A 17,831-nucleotide genomic window follows, 5' to 3' on the forward strand; every position below is an offset into this window, starting at 1 on the left:
ATTCCGAAAATTGCCGAGGACGAACGGCGCCTGCGCCGTGAGTCCAGGTTCTATCCCCACTATCCAAGTGGACATAGAGTTAGAATAAAAAAGAGCCGAGCGGAGCGAGGCCGAGCCCGAAGCGTGGCGAGCGAAGCTCGCCCGCGAGGGGCCCTCTAAAATTCTTAACCCTATGTCCGCTTGGATAGTGGGGCTACCTCCTCCACTCACGGCGCAGGCGCCGTTCAACTTCGGAGTTTTTCCGAAGCTTCGGCTGCTCTGTACTGCGCATTTGATGGGTGGACTGTATTAGGCAGAACACCGGCCTGTCGTAAAACTGTCACTTTCTCCATTCAGAGAACAAACAGATACCCGTCGTAAATACTTCCAGCCAAAGACTGCAGAAAGATTAGTAAAGTTTTTGAAACTTCAACATTTTTTATAACTTTCAAAGCCATCATAGCACAGCCATAATATGGATATATTTGGTTTCCTCTGATAATTTCTAACATTTCAAGTCCAAACACCCCTATGTCAGGTCATATGGGAAGCCACTGGGACCCCTTACTCCTCCTAGGTAACCCTGAAATGGGAAACCTGTCATGTGTGGACTTGTTTTGAAGCAAATATCATGCTGATCACTAAAATGGATATCTGCAGTCTATAAACAGTAGAGAGGCAGAGATATGAATATGTATCACAAAGTGTACCTGGGACAGGGTCATGAGTGTAGACACCTCCCAGCAACCAACCCCTAAACAAGATGACCAGACGATTGGTCACTGGTCGCTGTCAACACCCCCTTTGATTTGACAGAAAAGAGGAGAGGCCAAGGCAATGGGCAGTTCTCCTTTTACCATCCAAGCAGGAACATCTGCCAAGTTTGAGAACCGATTACCTTTGCTCATCGATTGTACTCTGATCAACTCTCGGACATTAATTGCAAGTATTCTTCCTTCTCAATTCTACCTTATTTCTTTGTGGCTGTATATTGTCTTTATTTTTTGAAACATCCTTTTTCTGTAAATGTTTTATTCGCACCAACCTTTTCATAATAAATCCTTATGTTGAAAAGTGTTAACCTTGTCTTTAAAGCTCTTGATGCAAACTATAAACGAACCTGTCTCTTAAAAGGGCGCTACTGTGGTAGAGTAAGGCACTGAGCAGACCTGTCTGTGGTGGCAGTGTGTGTTGCAGGCGCTTATTCTAAACTTATAATTGGTGTTGCTTAAATTACGAGTCCCCCCGGCTCTGTCTTATAAACGGGGGTGGTGGCAGTTAAAGGGTTAATTGTGTAATTAGCCCAGTGACAATCGCTCTCAGGCTGCCCGCACCTAGATTGTGGTCCCGCAAGCTGGAAAATCTTTGTGCTGGGTGCAGCTGAGTGTGGCATTGTTACGTAAGTGACAGCGTGGTGTGAGGTTGGCCGGTCCTTTGTCGCCAGTTAGCAAGGAGGGCAGGGATCTGACACCAGCGTTCGTCACATATTGGCTGGCAGCGTAGTGGGATAGTTTTGCATTAAGAGCATTCAGTGCATTGTTAGCAATTAGCTCTGCACTGAAGGATTGTAACCTTTGTGGAAACAGTCCTTAGAGACAAGCTGGTGCACATTATTTTTTTTTTGTTTGTTTTTTTTAAAAAGAGATATACAGCAACAGCTCCTTTCTACACCTTCTTCCTATCTCTGCTTTCTGTTCTATCTTTTCTGCTTGCAACATGTCTGGGTTATCAGCATATAAAAAGATGAACAAAAATGATCTGACTGCTGAGTGCACAGAAAGAGGAATTGATGTCGGTGGCAAAAACCGTGATGGCTTGATACATGCCCTACATGAGTTTGATATCCGTGCAGACCAGAACCTGGGGAAAATCGGACCAGAAAGGGTTTCCGCTACTCCAGAGCCCAGTGGTTCAGAGGCGGCCTCACCAGATGGGCATGCAGAGACTGACACTGGACTACCACGGATTGTTACCTCCAGGCCATCGCCAGAGCAGGCCAGCATCAGATTGCCTGGAACCAGAATAGACTGTCCTCAAATGCAGGAAACACTACAACACCTCAGGGAGACGGATCCTGTGGCGTACCTGCAGTTTCTCGAGCGCCAGGCTGAGAGAGAGGAACGCAAGGCTGAGAGGGAGGCTGATCGTCTGCACGAACTGGAGATGGCTAGGCTCCAGCAGCAGCGACAGGTTCAGAACCTCGGATCCCTAGAGCACAGGGATGACTCTCTGCCAGTGACCCCGGCAGCCAAATTTCCAGTTATGGAAAAGGACAGTGACATTGACGTGTATCTACTGTCGTTTGAAAAAACTTGCCGTCAGTACCATCTGCCCCCAGCACAATGGGCCCGGTACCTGACGCCAGGGTTACGAGGCAAGGCCCTGGATGCTTATGTTGAACTGTCAGAAGAGCAAGGAGGTGATTATGAGGCCCAAAAGGCTGCAATCATCCAAAAGTTTCAGCTAACCCCGGAAGTGTACCAGAAGCGTTTTAGGTCCTTGCAAATGGGGCCTGGGGACTCATACCTGGATGTGGTAAGTCGCTTACGCACCACATTCCGGCAGTGGACTAAAGGCTTGAAAGCCGATTCTTTTGAGTCCTTGGAAGATCTTATGATTGAAGATCAACTTTTGCACATCTGTCCTACAGACGTTAGACAGTTTGTGCTGGAGCGAAAGCCAACCTCTGCCAAAGCAGCAGCAGAACTGGCAGATGCCTATATCCACTCTCGGGTATCTGACCATCGCAAGGCTCCTCCAAATGGCTGGAAAGGAGGGAAATCACACCTGGCAACCCCTACTCTACCTACTAACCAAGTTCCTCAGCGGCCGGAACCTGCAGCTCCTGGAGCCAAAGCCTTTGTGACTGACAACCGCAAATGCTATAACTGTGGGAAAGGCGGACATCTCCGGACACAGTGCCCCGAGCAGAAGAAGACGACAACCCCTGGCCATCCGGCCAGCAACCCTTCTGCTGTGCTGCTCGTCGGTGGAAAACCTCCAGGAGCCAATGCCAACTTGCAGCCAGTCATTGTAGGCCAACGAACTGTAACAGGCTTTCGTGACACTGGAGCCGAAGTCACTTTGGTCAGACCAGAGGTGATAGAAGAAACAGACATCATCCCAGAGAAGTACCTTACCCTGACCGGAGTTGGGGGAACCTGTTCCCATGTACCTCGGGCCTATGTTTTCCTGGATTGGGGTGCCGGAAGTGGGATGAGAGAGGTGGGTGTCTCGGAGGAGATCCCCACTGCTGTGTTGTTGGGTTCTGATTTAGGTACCCTTGTTTCTTACTATGCCCCTGCTAAGAGCACCCTGGATGCTCCCACGGAACTCTCTGGACCTACCAAGGTACTGTTTACAGATGTTGGGGTAATATCTGGGCAACCTGTGGATGGACAGAGGGAGGGGGAGGGTGGAGTTGAAGTGCAAGGTCCTCCTTCAGAGACAGGAGAGGAGACCCCCTTGCTAGTGAAGGTACCTGATGTATGTTCCAATGTTGCTGAACTGATAAAGGTTAAATGTGATGATGATGATGACAATGATGACGATAATGATGACGATAATGATGATGATGATGCATTGCCAGTATTGGTGGTCACTCGCAGTGCTGCAAAGGCAGCCGAGGTGCAGGCACTGATCGCAGAACAGCAGGAGGAGGTCTCGGGCCCTCTCCCTGTTCTGACCCAGTGGACTCCACCTCTGTTGAGCCTCAGCAGCCGTCCTTGTTTGCCACAGGACTGCTGGCTGAGAGTTGTGGTCCCGCCTTTGAAACAGCACTGCAGACAGACCAAACACTAGCACAGCTCAGAAGTCTAGCTGATCGTCCCCATGGAGAGAATGACAAACAAAAGGTCTACTGGGACAAAGGGGAAACTGTATAGAGAAAATTTGCCTGCAGAGGGGAATGAGGCTGACATAGGTGACAGACAGCTGGTGGCACCCAGTCAATTTAGGGGACTGCTGCTAAGTGGCCCATGAGATTCCCCTTGCAGGGCACTTGGGGATCACTAAGACCCAAGGGCGGTTGGTACATAACTTTTATTGGCCCAGGATGCTTGCTGACATAGCTGACTACTGTTGGTCCTGTGTTACCTGCCAGCGAGTTGGCAAGGTAGGGGATGTCCACAGGGCTCCACTAAAACCTTTGCCTGTGATTGACGAACCTTTTAAGAGGGTGGCAGTGGATATCGTTGGGCCTTTGGCCATCCCGAGCAGTTCAGGCAAATGTTATATCCTTACAGTTGTCGACTATGCCACGCGTTATCCAGAGGCAGTGGCTCTCTCCTGCCTCCGGACAGACAAGGTCGCTGATGCTCTGCTGGGAATCTTCACAAGAGTGGAATTCCCAGCCGAGCTCCTTAGCGATCAAGGCCCTCAGTTTGTGTCTGACTTGATGCAAGCTCTCTGTCAGAAAATACAGACGATGCATATCATGGCCAGTCCTTATCACCCACAAACCAACGGCTTGTGCGAGCGCTTCAATGGCCCCTTAAAACGAATGTTGCACACCTTTGTGCACTCTCAGGGCAAGGACTGGAAACGATATCCGCCTCATCTGCTGTTTGCTTACAGAGAGGTGCCTCAGAAGTCCACAGGCTTTTTGCCATTTTAACTTCTGTACGGACGGAGGGTAAGAGAGCCCCTTAATCTAATCTATGAGACCTGGGAGGGCAAGATTGCCGACCCAGATGTCTCTGTTGTAGATTACATCCTAAAGTTCATGGATAAAATGGAGACGCTGCTGGAAATTGTGCGGGAAGAACCCCTGGTGCACCTGTCACAGGTCCTGGACCAACTGACAGCTGCCAATCTGACCGTCAAATCCAGTAAGTGTCAGATTGCCATGACCGATGTGCAGTACTTGGGACACCGGGTAGGAGGAGGCACTCTGAAACCCGAGACAGGGAAGGTTGATGCCATCCTGGCATGGCCTACCCCCAAACCAAAAAGCAGGTTTTGTCTTTCTTGGGGACCGCTGGCTATTATAGGAAGTTTGTATGTAACTATAGTAGCCTGGCTAAACCTCTGACTGACCTAACCAAAAAGAAACTGCCCAAGGTGGTGTCTTGGACACCAGAATGTGAGCAGGCCTTTCAGGCCTTGAAGGAGGCGCTGGCCCGCGCCCCTGTGCTACAGGCTCCAGACTTTACCCGCCGTTTCCTAGTGCAGACTGATGCCTCTGCCTATGGATTGGGTGCAGTCCTGAGCCAGGTGGATGATGCTGGAGAGGAGCATCCCATCCTCTACCTGAGCCGGAAGCTGCTTCCCAGGGAAGTAGCATACGCCACGATTGAAAAGGAGTGTCTTGCGATCGTGTGGGCTCTCCAGAAGTTACAAACGTACCTTTATGGACGGCACTTCACTGTGATCACAGATCACAATCCCTTGAGCTGGCTAAATCGTGTTGCTGAATGGCAAACTACTTCGGTGGAGCTTAATTCTACAGCAATACGATTTCACCATCCAGCATAAGAAAGGCAGCACCCATGGCAATGCTGATGGGCTGTCGCGACAAGCTGAGCCTGCAAGAGTCGGTTGCGTCAGGAGGGAAATTGTAGTTCCCTCCCATGCAACCACCTAAGGAGGGAGGTGTAACGATATCACGTCTGAGCCAGGATTTATTGTAACTAGTTGCCATTTTGTGTGGAACGCAGCCATGACAGTTTGGCTACCTTGTAAACTTACTTACATCTGTAAAAACTCCCCCCTCCCTTGTCTTAGGAATTCCAAATGTTTTAACATCTTCAAAAGGAAAGAAAGGTTATCTTAGCAGAGAAAACAGAGCCAGGCTAGGACAATAAACAAGGCTCAAGTTGCCTGGCAAGATATTCCAGCCTGTCGTAAAACTGTCACTTTCTCCATTCAGAGAACAAACAGATACCCGTCGTAAATACTTCCAGCCAAAGACTGCAGAAAGATTAGTAAAGTTTTTGAAACTTCAACATTTTTTATAACTTTCAAAGCCATCATAGCACAGCCATAATATGGATTTATTTGGTTTCCTCTGATAATTTCTAACATTTCAAGTCCAAACACCCCTATGTCAGGTCATATGGGAAGCCACTGGGACCCCTTACTCCTCCTAGGTAACCCTGAAATGGGAAACCTGTCATGTGTGGACTTGTTTTGAAGCAAATATCATGCTGATCACTAAAATGGATATCTGCAGTCTATAAACAGTAGAGAGGCAGAGATATGAATATGTATCACAAAGTGTACCTGGGACAGGGTCATGAGTGTAGACACCTCCCAGCAACCAACCCCTAAACAAGATGACCAGACGATTGGTCACTGGTCGCTGTCAACACCCCCTTTGATTTGACAGAAAAGAGGAGAGGCCAAGGCAATGGGCAGTTCTCCTTTTACCATCCAAGCAGGAACATCTGCCAAGTTTGAGAACCGATTACCTTTGCTCATCGATTGAACTCTGATCAACTCTCGGACATTAATTGCAAGTATTCTTCCTTCTCAATTCTACCTTATTTCTTTGTGGCTGTATATTGTCTTTATTTTTTGAAACATCCTTTTTCTGTAATTGTTTTATTCGCACCAACCTTGACCTTTTCATAATAAATCCTTATGTTGAAAAGTGTTAACCTTGTCTTTAAAGCTCTTGATGCAAACTATAAACGAACCTGTCTCTTAAAAGGGCGCTACTGTGGTAGAGTAAGGCACTGAGCAGACCTGTCTGTGGTGGCAGTGTGTGTTGCAGGCGCTTATTCTAAACTTATAATTGGTGTTGCTTAAATTACGAGTCCCCCCGGCTCTGTCTTATAAACGGGGGTGGTGGCAGTTAAAGGGTTAATTGTGTAATTAGCCCAGTGACAATCGCTCTCAGGCTGCCCGCACCTAGATTATGGTCCCGCAAGCTGGAAAATCTTTGTGCTGGGTGCAGCTGAGTGTGGCATTGTTACGTAAGTGACAGCGTGGTGTGAGGTTGGCCGGTCCTTTGTCGCCAGTTAGCAAGGAGGGCAGGGATCTGACACCAGCGTTCGTCACAGTCATATTTATAATACATGGTGTTTTTTTGCTTTTTTGAAGGTGATGTGGAAGAAGAATCACATTTTACCAGTGAAAGTGCCCAGATTCTGATTGGGGAGATAATGGGGTGCAATTGGGATTTAGAAAATATACAGAAAAACATCAATGATGTTCAAAATAAAATGAAGAACATCATTGATGTTTTGGGGAGAGTGTGAAACACCCCAAACTAGCTAGGGTTTTATTTTTGTGTTTTGAAACAACAAATTTTGTATTTTACAAAAAGCCAAATTTGGAAGATGCACACAGTGTGTCAACATGCTCTATCTCCCATCATGGGGGATCAATGTACGTGTTTTGTGGAAAGTGGCTGAGATGAAGGGGTTGCAGCCCCAAAACATGTACATTGATCCTCCATGATGGGAGATAGCACATGTTGACACACTGTGTGCATCTTCCAAATTTGGCTTTTCCAGGGGTGACACCCCATGTGATATCAGCCCAGTTTGTACATACTCATGTCTGATATTGTCTTCACTTTTCAAAGTTGAACTGTGTTCTGTATATTACGCTTTGATACATGCCTGTTTACACAAAAACGCCAAGTTACAAAAAAATTTGCTTAAATAATGTTTTTGATACACCCAATATGTTGGTTTGTTGTAAAACCCTTTTCTAAACGCACATGTGAATGTGCTTTGAGTAAAAAGTTAAATTATCAAAAATGTGTGGCTTCCTTTTTTTTGCGCAAAAGCAGTATTTGGAGTAAAATTGTTGTTTTCGGTGACAATGGGTGTTATTTACTAAAGGCAACTCCACTTTGCACTCCAAGTGCAGTTTCAGGTATACTTTTGCAGTGCACTTGTAGTGCATAGTGGATGTGCCTTTAGTAAATAACACCCACAGTGATGTGTAAATTTTGCCAATCATGTTATTTTCCTGACCCCACATATTTCTGCCATGGTGCGGAAAATGAGCAAGATTTTGGTCAGTAATGCACTACATACATTAGTTAACAAAAACAAGGTGTGTGTGTGTAGCAGACCCACAACATAATAAGATTATCTGAAGCAGAGACTGTCCCCTCATCTCGCTCAGAACTTGGGTTTGCACTGTTGTAGAAAAGGGCACAACAACAAAAATAAAACATGTACCTAGGAGACACCTAAAACCAAGCCAAGCAGTAAATGTAAACAAAGATTATTGTAGTTTCATAGAAAAATGTATTACAAAAATGCCTCTCAGACATTGTCTGGCATATCAATGGCCCCCCTACCCACAAAGTACTCCATGTATTGGGTTCGGACCTCGCGAATGCTTTGGGGGGGCAAGCCAGGATGAGCAGCTTCAAGGGCCATGAGATTCTAATTTTCTGGCAAGTCTGCATCTGGGCCAACTGAGACCACATAGTTTGCTGAATGTCTTTTCAAGAAATTGTGCAGAACACAGCAGGCCAGCACTATGTGATTGAGTTTATATTCAGCCATGTGGATTGGCGTTAAAAAAGGCAGAACAGGCTGGCCAGTATTCCAAAAGTGTTCTCCACGACTCTTCTGGCTCTGGCCAGCTGGAAATTAAAGATCCTCTGATCCGGGGTGAGGGTCCTCACCGGAAAAGGCCGCATCAGATGGTTTGCCAGGGCAAATGCCTCATTCGCGACGAAGAGTCCTTCCTTATTCTCATCGGGGGGTGGCAAGCCCAGACTGCTACTCTGGAGACGCCAGTAGAATTCCGTCCGTGAGAACACTCCACCATCCGACATCCAGCCATTTTGCCCCATGTCCACATACAGGAAGTCATAGGTCGCTGACACCACTGCCAACATCACAATACTATTAAACCCCTTGTAATTATAATAGTACAACCCCAAGTTGGGGGGTGGGACGATGCGGACGTGTTTCCCATCAATTGCACCTCCACAAATTGGGAAAGTCCTAACGGCTAGCAAAGTGGGAGGCCACAGTCTGCCATTCCTGTGGCATTGAAGGAAACTGTGGAGTGAAACAAGACAAAAATTTTTTAATTTTGCACATCAACATTGCAAGCAGATTTTTGGCCAAGATCAGTATAACATTTTGGAAAATGAGTATTTAGAGCCTAAAGTATAAGGTCCCCTTATCAGAGTCATCACTCCCCCATCCCCCCCATCTGATGGGCCCTTGCAAAAAATTAGAGTGGGAAGTTTTGGACAGCTAACCCTCCACTTGATTCAGAGCTGAATGCCTAAATAATGTGAGATACTTTGGGAAGCTCTCCTTACTTACACTATTAGCAGCCCACCGGACAGGTAAGATGTGTCATAATACCAAAACTACAAAAAAATGGAAGCACATTTTGAGATTCTGCTATTACCTATCAAAATAATAATAGGAGAAAAAAAATGTATAGCATTTGAAAGTATTGAGGCAGGCCCTTGCACTACATGCTTTGGTGAATTTGTCCATAAATCTGACCAGAAAAAAGGTAGGTATAGTGTGTATTGGGTTTGGTAAAGTCAGCAGATAGAGGATTGCTATCAGCTGACCTAGCAGTTGGGGGGAGGGGGCTTCCTAATGAGTTAGGCCAAACCCCCCAAAAAAATGTCACTCTGCATGAATTTAAGCACACACATAACATTTGTAGACATTTTAGGGGGTGTTTAAGGGAAAGCAATACTATGGAGCTGACAAAAGACATTGCTAAGTGACTAGACTATAGGTTTATGGGCCCAGAAGAGCATGGTGGGGAAGTTAGTGAAGGCAAATATGCATGAAGGACAAAAAAGGAAGTTGAAAAGCTTCCAGCATGCATGAGGACAAAGGGGCACAGCATATCAATTAGAGCATATTGCAATCATGGTAATTAGGGAAGGAGGAAAGAAATGCACTACATTAGCAATCATTAAATACATAGAATGTGATGTTAAAGGATAAAACTTACCTTCATATAGTCCTTCTGCAGGACCTGAATGATGGCAGAACAGGTCTCTGGAATAATGATCCCCAGAGCCTGGGGGGAGATGCCTGTGGAGAACTTTAGGTCCTGAAGGCTTCTCCCTGACGCCAAGCAGCGCAATGTGGCGATGAGCCTCTGCTCCGGAGTGATAGCTTGCCACATGCAGGTATCCTGCCTGGTGATATAAGGGGACTGCAAAGCCAGCAGATGGTGAAAAACGGGGTCCGTCATCCGGAGATAATTCCTGAAATCATCAGGATTATCTGGATCTCACGGAGCAAAGGCATGTGCGAGAACTGGTCACGCTGGCGCAACCAATTCTTGGTCCACAAACGTCTCCTCTCCCTGTTCATGGACCGGGCTTGTGTGAAAGCTAAAAGCCCAACACCAAGCCCCTGCACAGCACAAACTCTACGACGAGTACGTACATGAAACATGGTTTAAAACAGTCGGCTGGTCAGAACGGACAGCAGAAAGCACTGATAAACAGCAATGCCTGAAAGAACGACCTGAAAAGCAGAAGCAAACAGACAATAAGCAATACAAATCAAAGTGTACTATACCAAGATATAGTCCACAATGAGAAACAAATGCTTACTGACTACACGCACTGATAATCAGATACGCAAAGACAAGCACAAAATGAAGAGCAGTACCGAACTGAAGCACAAATCTGAAAAGTGCGAATCGTCTCTCATCAAACTTCTACTAACACGTGATAAACACGAGATCAGCAGAAGGAGCCCAAAGGGTGCCGGACATGGTGCTGAACTTCCTTTTTTTAGTCCCGTCGTACGCGGCTTACGTCACTGCATTCTTGGCAACCGGAACTTCCAACAACTTAGTCCGACCGTGTGTATGCTACACAACTTCCGGACCTCTTCCGGACTAAATCCGCCTGAATTAATCTGACGGATTTGGTTGCCGGAACGTCTGACCGTGTGTACGGAGGCTTAGACTTTATTAATTTTCAACTTAAATCAGAACTAGTAGTAATTCAGTTCTTTCTCCCTAAGGCACGTGCGATAAAAGTGTATATATGTAGCTGCGGGTTACATACATAGTCATACAGTAGACCACACTGTTTTCCAGCCCCTGGCTATGAGCGGAGACATCCCGCAACACAGACTAGTCTACAGCAGAGGTGCTCAGCCAATCACAGCAAGCAAGCAATGTAGACTAGTCTGTGTTTCTGGAAGTCTCTGCCCATATCTGGAACACAGTGTGGTATAGTGTATAGTACTGGAGTATGTAGACAGCCACAGATACAGAACATACAGTTTTGCACATGCAGTGGGCTGAAAGCTTAGGCAGAGACAACCAATGACTGACATAGTTTGTCCCAAAAACAAACTATGTCTAAAGAAGAACAACATAATATGGCAGAATGCTATTATTCTGTTTCACAGTATCTGTAAAATATATAAGTATGCTAAATGCAATAAATATTTTTTAATTATTTTATATTCAACTTGAGAGAACTGTAGTAATTTTATTTTTTCCCCCTAAGTTCTCTCCCTAAGGTGTCAGCGGCTGCATGTGCGATAAAAGTTTATGTATGTAGCTGAGCGTTACATACATAGTCATACAGTAGACCGCACTGTGTTCCGGACCCCGGGTATGAGTACCCCGGGTAGGAGACATCCCGGAACACAGTCTACAGTCTGGTCTACAGCAGCGGTGCTCAGGCAATCACAGCAAGCAATGTAGACTAGTCTGTTTCTGGAAGTCTCCACCAATATCTGGAACACAGTGTGATATAGTATATAGTACTGGAATATGTAGACAGCCACAGATACAGAACATACAGTTTTGCACATGCAGTGGGCTGAAAGCTTAGGCAGAGACAATCAATGACTGACATGACTGACATAGTTTGTCCCAACAACAAACTATGTCTAAAGAAGAACAACATAATATGGCAGAATGCTATTATTCTGTTTCACAGTATCTGTAAAATATATAAATATGCTAAATGCAATAAATATTTTTTAATTATTTTATATTCAACTTGAGAGAACTGTAGTAATTTTATTTTTTTCCCCCTAAGTTCTCTCCCTAAGGTGTCAGCGGCTGCATGTGCGATAAAAGTTTATGTATGTAGCTGAGCATTACATACATAGTCATACAGTAGACCGCACTGTGTTCCGGACCCCGGGTATGAGTACCCCGGGTAGGAGACATCCCGGAACACAGTCTACAGTCTGGTCTACAGCAGCGGTGCTCAGGCAATCACAGCAAGCAATGTAGACTAGTCTGTTTCTGGAAGTCTCCACCAATATCTGGAACACAGTGTGGTATAGTATATAGTACTGGAGTATGTAGACAGCCACAGATGCAGAACACAGTTTTGCACATGCAGCGGGCTGAAAGCTTAGGGAGAGACATAGTTTGGCCCAACAGCAACAAACTATGTATGTGTGTACAGCACTAAAGCTGGAGTTCTCTTTTAAATTGAAGAAGTGCAAAAAACTGTAGAAGAACTACAATGAACAACCAACTAATGGCAGTATGGCACAACTAGACAAGTGGAACATACTGGTAGTCAGTCATACTATGTTGTATGTTCCAATTGTCCAATAGCACAGTCCAATGCCAATTCATTTACTAAGTTCAACAACATAGTAAATGAATTTCTCTATGCTACGGATTTATAAATCTATTTCAGTAAAAGTGTCAGATTTCGCTTTAAGAACAAAAGTTGCTCAGCTTTCTCACAGGAGAGGGACAGTTTCTCTTCTCGTCAAGAATATGAGATGCTAGACTGAATAGTCTCTCTCTCTGTACTGGTGCTTGGGGCAGATAAATATCTGCGTGCAATCTGTGCAAGCAAAGGAAAACGTTGTTTGTTGATGTGCCAGTACGCAAGGGGATTGTCACTTCTGGCGATAGGCTGTTTAGCTAAATAAATGTCCAGCTGTTGGGTAGCTGCACTTGTTGAAGCATTGCTATGGACCGGGGTGCATTCATGTAAAATTTCTTCAAACATATCAGATATGGAGGGAGCGTTTTCCTCTTCACTTGTATGCAACCGTTTCTTCTCACTTTCCTCTGTGCTACACCTCAAAACTCCTTCACCAGATGCTTCCACCACCTCCATTTGTGCCTGTATCATTTCCCGTGCACGCTGCTTTTTCTTAACATTAAAATAATGCTCTTTAAATCGAGGATCTAGAACTGTTGCAATGCAGTACAGAGGGTCGGACTCGGTGTCTTGAAATCGGTTGGCAACGGCTTCCAGTAGAGTGGTTTTAGCCGTTTTTACGCCATGGTCTGTTTCTATCTCTTTTCCTAGCAGACGCTTCAGTGCGGCAATCAAGGGAATAACTTCAGAAATGGAAGCATTAGTTGAGCTTATTTCTTTTGTTAACTGTTCAAATGGAGATAGAAGAGACAAACTATTTTCAACTAACATCCACTGATGTGCGCTCAGTGTTGCCGGCAGCTCGTAATCTGCAATGTATGCAGCTAAAACACGCTTTTGTTCAAAAATACTTTGCAGCATATAGTAGGTGCTGTTCCAACGAGTGGCTACATCTTGCTGCAGTCGTTTTGGTGGCATTCCAAACTGTATCTGCAAAGCTTGTAATCTGGAATAAGCAATCGGAGAATGCTTAAAGTAACCCACAATTTTTCTTCCTTTTGATACACTATCAGATATGGTGCGCTGACTCAGCAATCCTTCATTCACAGCCAATTGCAGTGTGTGTGCCATACACGGTATGCTTTTAAGTTCACTGTCCTCCATTGCCTTTGCCATGTTCCGCGCATTATCTCGGACAATCAAATGCACTTTACACTTCTCAATGTGCCAAGTGTCAAGCATGGATTTTAAAGTGTCAGCTATTGCTGCTGCAGTATGTGATCCAACAAACTCACGTGTGTTAAGTAGGATGTTTTTCAATTGAAATTTGCCATCTATCCACTGCACTGTCAGGCTAAGCATGCTCGTTGGACTCGCGTCTGAACTCCGAATGTCGGTAGTAAAACTGATTGCTATGATGTCGGTAGTCATGAGCTCTTGAACGTGTTTTCTAACACTGCAAAACAATACAGGTAGACAGGTATCTGCAAAGTAGCGTCTGCTTGGTAGTGAGTAACTCGGCTCAACATGTTGCATGAGCCTAAGGAATCCAATGTCCTCCACAACAGAGAATGGCTGGTCGTCTAATGCAATAAATGCCATCATTTTATCTGTTATGTCACGAGCTTTGGGACTGTCACTTGCAAATTTTTTAACCTTTTTAAAGACTATGGCCACATATGCTGTTGAGCCTGAGTCACTTTTTGGAAGTGCCACTGTTTTCTTGTAATCTGAATGCTGAACTGGATGACGTGTTTTCAGGTGGTGTATTAAACCTTGTTAAAAAATGCCTTGGCGCTGTACCCCCTCTTCTAATTTCTGCTGAGCAAAGACTACAGATTGCAAATTTGGGGTCTTTATCAGAAACTTTAAAATATTTCCACACTGCAGACATGGTCCACCTTGTAGCGCTGAATAATAGCATAGAATAACCTATAGTCAATTTAAAAGCTAAACCCCAGGAGGCAGCTTTAAAAAATAACAAACTATCACTTTTTTTTTTTACCTCTCGACAAATAGCTTGGGGTGTCTCCTTTCCAAAATGGGGTCACTTGGGGGGATTTTGTGCTATCTGGGCATTCCATGGCCTCCGAAACTGTGATAGGCAGTGAGGAATGAAATCAAAAATTTACACCCTTAGAAATCCTGAAGGTGGTGCTTGGATTTTGGGGTACCGTACGCGGTTAGGCTCCCAAAAGGTCTCACACTTGTGGTATCCCCGTACTCAGGAGAAGCAACAGAATGTATTTTGGGGTGTAATTTTACATATAACCATGGCATGTTTGAGCAATATATCATTTAATGACAACTTTGTGCAAAAAAAATAAAATAATAATAATGTCTTTTTTCCACAACTTTTGTCAAAATATAAAATATTCCATGGACTCGACATGCCTCTCAGCAAATAGCTTGGGGTGTCTACTTTCTAAAATGGGGTCATTTGGGGAGGTTTTGAACTGTCCTGGCATTTTATGCACAGCATTTAGAAGCTTATGTCACACATCACCCACTCTTCTAACCACTTGAAGTGCCCTTTCTGACACTTTTTGTTTACATGAAAAAATATTTTTTTTTGCAAGAAAATTACTTTGAACCCCCAAACATGAAGTGTTTTTTTAAAGCAAAAGCCCTACCGATTAAAATGGTGGGTGTTTCATTTTTTTTTTTCCACACGGTATTTGCGCAGCGATTTTTCAAACGCATTTTTTGGGGAAAAAACACACTTTTTTTTATTTTAATGCACTAAAAATCACTATATTGCCCAAATGTTTGATGAAATAAAAAATATGATCTTAGGCTAAGTACATGGATACCAAACACGACATGCTTTAAAATTGCGCAGAAACGTGCAGCGGCGACAAACTACGTACATTTTTAAAAGCCTTTAAATGCCTTTACAGGTGACCACTTTAGATTTACGGAGGAGGTCTACTGCTAAAATTAGTACCCTCGATCTGACCTTCGTGGTGATACCTCACATGCATGGTGCAATTGCTGTTTACATATGACACCAGACCAACGCTTGCGTTCGACGTTTCGCCTTAGCGGGGGGGACAGGGGTGTTTTTTTTTTTTTTTTTTATTATTTATTTTGCTTTTTTATTTTATTTTTAAACTGTTCCTTTCATTTATATATATTTTTTTTATGATTTTTATTGTTATCTCAGGGAATGTAAATATCCCCTATGATTGCAATAGGTAGTGACAGGTACTCTTTTTTGAAAAAATTAGGGTCTATCAGACCCTAGATCTCTCCTCTGTCCTCAAAGCATCTGACCACACCAAGATCAGTGTGATAAAATGCTTTCCCAATTTCCCAATGGCGCTGTTTACATCCCGCAAAATCTAAGTCATGAAATGCTCGTAGCTTCCGGTGTCTTAGGCCATAGAGATGATTGGAGCCATCCTGGTCTCTGATCAGCTCTATGGTCAGCTGGCGGAACCACCGGCTGCATTCTCAGGTTCCCTGTTGGGACAGGAGAGCCTGAGAAAACCATGGAAGATGGTGCGGGGGGGGGGGGACATTCCCTCCCACTGCTTGTAAAAGTAGTCTAGAGGCTAATTAGCCGCTAGAATTGCTTTTACATAAATGCCGACCGCTGGCTGAAAAGAATGATACCAAGATAATACCTAAACCTGCAGGCATCATTCTGGTATAAGCACTCAAAGTCCAGCAACATACCAGTATGTTGCTGGAACTGGTTGGGCATATATTGTAATTTTTTTTTCATGCAGCCTGTGGGCTGAACGAAAAAAAAATATTGATCGGTGGGTATGCCCACCATTAGATACCTCCCTTCATCCACCCACTTCTAATGGTGGGCATACATGAACCATTTATATATGCCGAAGCATGGGGGCATCCTCCCGCAAAAGGTAGGAGCAGATCGCTCCTCCACCCCTCCTGCCCCCATGCTTCGGCATATATGCTCTTTTTTAACTGTGGTGGTGAAATCACCCCCGACAGTGCTGGAGTCGCAGCTTTATGTATCGTGGGAGCAAAACGCTGTTGCTGTCAAGATAAATAAATCCGCGCTGCATCAGAATGGCGTACCTGCTAAGCAAATGATGGTTAACAATAAAACAAAGTAACATTACAGTATAACAGTAGGACTTACCATACCTGCAAAGCAAATACAAAAAAAATAGCAAAAAATAACACATTTAACACAATCTGTGCCTAAAATATATATATGCCGAAGCATGGGGGCATCCTCCCGCAAAAGGTAGGAGCAGATCGCTCCTCCACCCCTTATGCCCTCATGCTTCGGCATATATGCTCTTTTTTAACTGTGGTGGTGAAATCACCTCCGACAGTGCTTTAGTCGCGGCTTTACGTATCGTGGGAGCAAACGCTGTTGCTGTCAAGATAAATAAATCCACGCTACAGCTGAATGGCGTACCTGAAAACAAAAAATGGTTAACAATAAAACATTGCAGAATAGAATACAGTACAAAGGAGCAGAACAATAGAGAGAGAATAGAGAGAGAGAGAACAATAAAACGACAACTATTTTTGGTTTTTTTTATTTTATATTTTTTTTGGTTTTTTGTTTTTTTAACTTTTTTTTTTTTTGTAACTTTTGTAACGTTTCCAGTGGTTTGGGTCTCTCAAAATGTGATGGCATCTTGGGAGACCCTGTGAACGTGTGCCTAGCCTGTGCAATGCGGTACCCTACTCTAAAACTCAACTAGTTCATGGTAGCGTTCAAAACATTCACCAATGCAAAGACCAGGATTGTCAGGACAGCGGGGACAATAATGACGGGTGTCACGCCTATATCCGCGCTTTCTGCAGACACGACATTTTCTTTGGGGGGCTCGTTGGGTAGGGGTACTTGGGATGACATAAGAATAATGCCTCTCATGCAGCCGGCTTACTGCATCTGGTTGGGGAACGTGAGGTGGAGCACCGCCTGGATACAGAAGGGCTCTGACGATATCCTCCTGGAATTTAAGGAAGGATCCAGTCCGTACTGAAGCTTTGTGTAGTACATAAGCATTTAGTATAGCCAATTGGAATAAATAAACAGACACTTTTTTGTACCAGCGTCTGGCCTTACGGGCAACTAGATACGGCGCCAACAACTGGTCATTGAGGTCCACCCCTCCCATGTTAAGGTTATATTTGTGGACACAGAGGGGTTTCTCCACAATACCAGTCGCCGTAGGAATTTGGACCGTCGTGTCTGCATGAAGGGAGGTAAGAACGAAAACATTCTTATTATCCCTCCACTTCATAGCGAGCAAATTATTACTGCGCAAGCAGGCTCTCTCCTCCAGCCTAAGACGGGACTCTACAAGCCGCTGGGGAAAGCCCCGGCGATTAGGTCGCACGGTGCCACATGCTC

The 17,831-nt window shown here is 44.7% G+C and overlaps 1 protein-coding gene across 1 annotated transcript in view; it reads left to right on the plus strand.

The window, feature by feature from the left end:
* The window catches only part of LOC143957213 (G-protein coupled receptor 37-like 1), a 295,634-nt gene that overhangs the window by 177,319 nt on the left and 100,484 nt on the right, over positions 1–17,831 (plus strand). The window lies entirely within an intron of this gene.

Source organism: Lithobates pipiens, unplaced genomic scaffold (assembly GCF_037356315.1).
Source record: "Lithobates pipiens isolate NorthernLeopardFrog02 unplaced genomic scaffold, aLitPip1_a1.2 Scaffold_52, whole genome shotgun sequence".
Lineage (NCBI taxonomy): Eukaryota > Metazoa > Chordata > Amphibia > Anura > Ranidae > Lithobates > Lithobates pipiens.